Source organism: Erpetoichthys calabaricus, chromosome 8 (assembly GCF_900747795.2).
Source record: "Erpetoichthys calabaricus chromosome 8, fErpCal1.3, whole genome shotgun sequence".
NCBI lineage: Eukaryota > Metazoa > Chordata > Cladistia > Polypteriformes > Polypteridae > Erpetoichthys > Erpetoichthys calabaricus.
Window position 1 is genome coordinate 70,237,688 of NC_041401.2, and position 6,836 is coordinate 70,244,523.

Consider the following 6,836-nt stretch of genomic DNA (forward strand, 5'->3'; position numbering starts at 1 on the left):
TCAGAGTGCAGTATGGATGGAACAATAAGACGACATTATCAGGAGAATTTTGTGATTAAAGGTGTGGTTTTTAAGACAGTGGTGAGACCAGAAATGATGTGTGGAGCTGAGACATGGATAGTAAAGGGAGCGCCGGAAAAGAAGTTAGATGTGGCAGAGATGATATTGTCAAGATGGATGTGTGGAGTTACAAATAAAAAGGACAGAATAAGAAATGAGATGATCAGAGGTACAACAAAAGTGGGAGAGATATAAAAAAAAAAAAAGGCAGAGGAAAGTTGGCTGAAGTGGTATCGAGGCGAGGAATATATGGGCAAAAGAGTGATGGGAATCAAAGGGCAGGGAAGAAAAAACGAAGGAAGCCAAATTGGAGATGGATTGATTTAAAAAAAAAAAATCTGAGAGAGACGGGTTTGACTCTGGTGAGGAGTTGTAGGACTGAGCTGTTTAGAGAAAGTTGATGAGGCACATTTGAGGAAAAAATTAAGAGGAATGTGAAGAGCAGACAAACACTAAACGAAGAAAAGCTGCAGGGTCCTCAGCATCACAACCAGTAATGGGTCTGTCAGGAAAAAAATAGAGTACGTAACCAGAACAACTGGAAAACAAGAATGAAAGTTATGATGGAGATGAAAATCCTAAAAACAACACAAAAACTCAAGAGTCTTAACGTACAGCTTTAGAAACAAAAATCTGCAGCTACATGGGGTCTCCAGGCCTGAACTTGAGAGCACCTTTAACAACACTTTCAGTTCCTTCAGTTTCTCACCAGCAATGAGAAATAATGAAAGTGATGAGTAAATAAAACTTCTGCCAGGAGATTCAGAACACACCTGGGAATTGGTGTGTGGGCTGAAAGTATTAATAGCAGACGCAAACATACGTCCAGTAGGCCAGGATTGAAGCTGATGATACACGTTCAAGTCAGACCTCCTTCTGGAAACCGTGTCTCGACTCGGGCTGACCTCAGGTCATTACAAATACCTTTGCAAGATGAATTCCCCAATGCTTTGTCTGAATGCTGCTTTAAATTTTAGAAGTAATAATAGTAGGATTGCTTGTTTTAATACATTCATCTATTTAATTTTAAATAAATGTAATTTTAAGGTTGGTTCTCTTTGTAGAAAATGTCCTGATGGGTAATTCCAGGCCATTACTGGTAATCCTTTAACATGCCATAAAATGAAAATGTGCAGCACCTCCAAGCATGAGCCACGAGAGTGCTAGGAATGGTCATAGCTTAAAATTCACACTTTACCATTTATTCACGTTTTTGAGGTTTATATAGCTAGTTTTATAAGTTAGTTGCATTTCTATGATACTGTAGCTACTTTAAATGGTATCTGTAAGTATGTATGGCTTTCTTGGTGTGACAATAAAAACTGACAAGTGGAGCGAGAAGAAGGAATAGAGCATCAGCCGGGATGTGCATATGTAGAGAAATGAATTTAAAAACCAGAAACTATCAGTTGTGCATAATTCAAATGCAGCTTAAAGTGCTTTACAAAAATTATACAGATACTTAGTTCTAATTATATAAAAAGCAAAGTTTCTAAATGAAATTATTACTTAATGGATGCTTTCCAATTATTATTAATAAAGTACAGAGTAGCTTAAAGACTGATACATGTAATATTACAATTACAATGGAAGACGAAACAGGAACTTCAGAAAGTAAATGTCGGCAGGTTGGTATTGTTTAGTAGCTCAAGAATCCCAGGACTTGATGACCGTTATGGAAGAAATCAAACGACTAGGACAAGTCTGATAAAACCTCTTTGAGCCAGGAACCAAAGAGCGTTAAGGAGCATGCGCTGATACAGTATATTGCTGCACCCATCACATGATCCCAGATTAGGGCCTGAACACCACAACAACAACAACATTTATTTCTACAGCACATTTTCATACAAATAATGTAGCTCAAAGTGCTTTACATGATGAAAAAAAGAGACAAAGTAAGAATTAAAATCAGAGAAAACTAATTAACATAGAATAAGAGTAAGCTCCGATGGCCAGGGAGGACAGAAAAAACAAAAAAAAACTCCAGACGGCTGGAGAAAAAATAAACTCTGCAGGGGTTCCAGACCATGAGACCACCCAGCCCCCTCTGGGCATTCTACCTAACATAAATGACCTCAATCAGTCCTCATTGTATTGATAGATAGATAGATAGATAGATAGATAGATAGATAGATAGATACTTTATTAATCCCAATGGGAAATTCACATTCTTCAGCAGCAGCATACTGATACAATAAATAATATTAAATTAAAGAATGATAATAATACAGGTGAAAAAAACAGACAATAACTATGTATAATGTTAAATGTTAACGTTTACCCCCCCTGGTGGAATTAAAGAGTCGCATAGTTTGGGGGAGGAACGATCTCCTCAGTCTGTCAGTGGAGCAGGACAGTGACAGCAGTCTGTCGCTGAAGCTGCTCTTCTGTCTGGAGATGACATTATTTAGTGGATGCAGTGGATTCTCCATAATTGATAGGAGCCTGCTGAGCGCCCTTCGCTCTGCCACAGATGTTAAACTGTCCAGCTCCATGCCAACAATAGAGCCTGCCTTCCTCACCAGTTTGTCCAGGCGTGAGGCGTCTTTCCTCTTAATGCTGCCTCCCCAGCACACCACTGCGTAGAAGAGGGCGCTCGCCACAACTGTTTGATAGAACATCTGCAGCATCTTATTGCAGATGTTGAAGGAAGCCAGCCTTCTAAGGAAGTATAACCGGCTTTGTGCTTTCTTGCACAGCGCATCAGTATTGGCAGTCCAGTCTAATTTATCATCCAGCTGCACTCCCAGGTATTTATAGGTCTGCACCATCTGCACACAGTCACCTTTGATGATCACTGGGTCTATGAGGGGTCTGGGCCTCCTAAAATCCACTACCAGCTCCTTGGTTTTGCTGGTGTTCAGGTGTAGGTGGTTTGAGTCGGACCATTTAACAAAGTCATTGATTAGGTCCCTATACTCCTCCTCCAGCCCATTCCTGATACAGCCCACGATAGCAGTGTCATCAGCGAACTTTTGCACATGGCAGGACTCCGAGTTGTATTGGAAGTCCGATGTATATAGGCTGAACAGGACCGGAGAAAGTACAGTCCCTTGTGGCGCTCCTGTGTTGCTGACCACAATGTCAGACGTGCAGTTCCCAAGACGCACATACTGAGGTCTGTCTTTAAGATAGTCCACGATCCATGCCACTAGGTATGAATCTAATCCCATCTCTGTCAGCTTGTCCCTAAGGAGCAGAGGTTGGATTGTGTTGAAGGCGCTAGAGAAGTCTTCAGGGTTCTCATGGAAGGACTTGATGATGACGGTCATGTGGACATCTGGATTTAATCCATCAATGTAGGGACATCATGGTGCTTTGATTAGGTGGAAACAGAAGAGAGAGTAGGGGTTAGTACGGATTTTAGAGCCACCATGAATAGTTATGATAATTAATTGAATATACAGAGCATCAGGATTAAACTAAAATGAAGTTATGAGAAGGCCATGTTAAAGTAATAAGTTTTTAGCAGTTTTTTAAAGCCATACAATGGGTGACACCTCAGCACCACACTAGTTCAGATGGAATTGAACAGCGAGAGGTGGCTGGAGTGCCAATCCTGCCACCAACCCCAGAGTTTTCCCTACTTACAGGGCTGGCTGCAGATTAACGTCATACCCAGGATGGACGGAGCAATTATTGCAGGTTAAGGGCCCAACAGAGTAGAGTCACTTCTGGCATTTACGGGATTTGAACAGCCAACCTTGCGATTGCCAGATCCCTAGCCTCAGAGCCACCACTCCACCCATAGGAGGATGACTGGACTGAGATGTATCATGCAGAGGTGTTATCACCAGACAGCATTAACCAGCAGATTGGAGTTGTTCATAAGTAGTATAGGCCCTCACAGGTGTCTCCATATTCTGTATGTATAGAGGTGCTCATCCATTGACTAGTCTGTAGGCAAGCACCAAGGATTTGAACTTAATGCATGCTGCTACAGGGAGCCAATATAGTCATCAGAAGAGAGGAGTGATGTGTGCACGCCTCAGATGTTTGGACACCAGCAATGTTGCTGCATTTGGAAATCATGTGCAGTGTGCATCGACCCATTGCTCTGTTTTCTTGATACTTAACTCATACAGAGAAAATAAAGATGTTCTCTAAAAGTAATTTTGACCTTAATGTGGTGTCCGGTTTCCCACTTGACTTGATTCTGTTCCGGTCGGTTCTGCCACATTTTCATTTTTATTTCGGTATAATGAACGTGGAGGTATCGAAGTTAGCTTGGCTCAGCCGACTGCTACGTGCGCCTCTGACAGCCGGATATTGACGTGAACGTGCGCAGTGCGCGCCGCTCAGTAACGGGACACGCGCACCCGTCCACGTTCAACAGCTGGTGGCGCCGTGGCTTAGTTGGTTAAAGCGCCTGTCTAGTAAACAGGAGATCCTGGGTTCGAATCCCAGCGGTGCCTGCTGAAAGTAACGGGAAACATTTTCAAATTCATTTGAGAACCCCCTCATAATGGCCACATTCAGGTTAATGCTTCCCACAAAATATGGAATTAACAGACGGCAACGTGTTAACTAGAAAATATATGCATATACTACCACACAGCAACGAATATTTCTGTGCAGGTATAAACCCTGCTTATTACACTGGTTGGTTTCTCCTTACACTCAAAAGGCCCAATGGGTTCAATTACAGACCACGAGTTAGGATATAGCGGGTTGGATAATGACTGACTGACATCTAATAATGTTGATCAAGGTCCTGTGAAGTCACTCTCTAAATGACATGGATTTGGAAATTTTTTACCAGTCCGTTGCAGACAGAGTGCTGTTCTACAGGGTGGTCTCTTCAGGAAGCAACTTGAGTTCACACGATACAAAACGTCTGAACAAACTGTCAGTAATGGCAGCTCCTTCACAGGACTGATTGTGGACAATCTAGAGGGTGTTGTGGAAAATCGATTCAATTAAAATATATTCAATTAAACTGAAAATTCCTCCTCATTAAAAAATGAATTTTTCACGGTACCAAGTTTAGCAGCAATCCATTTGAAAACCAACAGCATATGTTTATACACTATAAATGTACTCATTTATATAAACTTGGATAGAATACTAAATATTAATACTCAAAATACTGGAAAATGGAGTAATGCAGAGTAAAGTAACATAAGGTCATTTAGCAAAAGAAGAAAGGGAATTAAACACTCAGCCTGCAAATGGCACAAGACACTGTAAGTCTCAATGCGACAATGCAGATTGCGGTGCCGTGAATTCTAAATGATGAATTTCTAGCAGAGGCCGTTTACGCGGGTGTCAAAACGATGAACGAAAGATTGGATATAACGCAACGGGCCACCAAAGGTAGACATTCGAAAATATTTGAAGTGCACCTCTTCGTCATGTAGGTCAGCCACTCACGGAGATATTATTCTCGCCCTCTCTTCTCCACTTTAACTGTCCTGACATTCTACCTTCTCCATTTTTTCTCTTAATGTCGGTAATATGTCTTTCACCAGCAGCGTCTAACTTTCTGAGCTTTGACATTGTTAGCTATACGACATTGACCGAAAACTGTCACCTACTGACATACAGATCATCAATGCGCCGATCGGATTCGCCGCCACACGTTTAAATGTAGTTTTTAGTCCTTGACAGCGCTTGCGCTTTGCCATGCCAGTCTGCGCAAACGATTCACGCGGAAACTACAGTATTAAACACCCAGAGGTTGAGACATGAGCGCGCGCGGTGCTCGCCGCACAGGGGTGGGGAGCGCGCACCGGTCTACTAAAATACAATACGATAACGAAAAGCCAAGCAAAATGACACCTTTTATTGGCTAACTAAAAAGATTACAATATGCAAGCTTTCGAGGCAACTCAGGCCCCTTCTTCAGGCAAGATGTAATCATACGATAACGAGTTATTTCTCTGGAGCGCTCTTCGCCGGGTGCAGCCGCAGAGCGCTGTGAACGAATTCTCAGGTAAAATGCAAGTGTCTGTATAGATTATATTATAGTACATATAAAAACACAAATTTGTTAAAATACAGAGGAAACAAAATAGAAACTAACTAACATAATGGAAACTAACAAATTCTGTCCATTAATTAACCACAGCAGCTGAAGGTGTAGTCTAGTAAACATATCCAGTTCGAATTCCATGGTGCCTGCTATCTGTAACTGGTATACGTTTTTTAGCGACTTCAGTTACATTTTCCCTTGAAAATTTCCTCAACATACATATTTATGGGGGACATTATGATCATATTCAGTTAATGCTCTCAAAAAATGCAACAAATATTTCATGTGTAATTAACAGATGACAATAAAACGGGCTTTCACACAGAGATATCCAAGCGTCAATCAAATGGCTTTATCGTCACTCCATCCATACACAGTATTGCAGCACACAGGGGCACGACAGAACGTTCCCCAAGACGGAGAATCAAGACATACTTAAACACGGGACAAGGGCAAGATAAATATAGAATACATAATAGATAACAAAATGAATACGAAAAATGCTGTATAAACTGCTAGAACATAAGAAAGAACTTAGACAAACAAGACCATCAAGCACGTTCGTTTAGCTAATAGCTAAGCTATCCCAATAGCTCTTCCAGATTCTTCTTAAAGGTTCTTAAGGCTTCTGCTTTGACTAAATGTCTCGGTAGCTCTTCTGTGAGGAGACAGGCACAACCGAGTTCAGGATCCAGACAATCAAGGGGCTGCAGAAATTCACAGAACTGATTTGGATGCTAGGGTACCTTCAGCCAGATAGAACTTGGATAAATAGACTTTGTGAGTGCTCCTCCAAAAT

At 41.5% G+C, this 6,836-nt stretch overlaps 1 non-coding gene across 1 annotated transcript; it reads left to right on the forward strand.

Moving 5' to 3' along the window:
- Nucleotides 1–4,404: 4,404 nt before the first annotated feature.
- On the forward strand, nucleotides 4,405–4,478 carry trnat-agu (transfer RNA threonine (anticodon AGU)). The gene has a single exon. It is a non-coding gene; the product is annotated as a tRNA-Thr (tRNA).
- The last annotated feature ends 2,358 nt before the right edge of the window (nucleotides 4,479–6,836 follow it).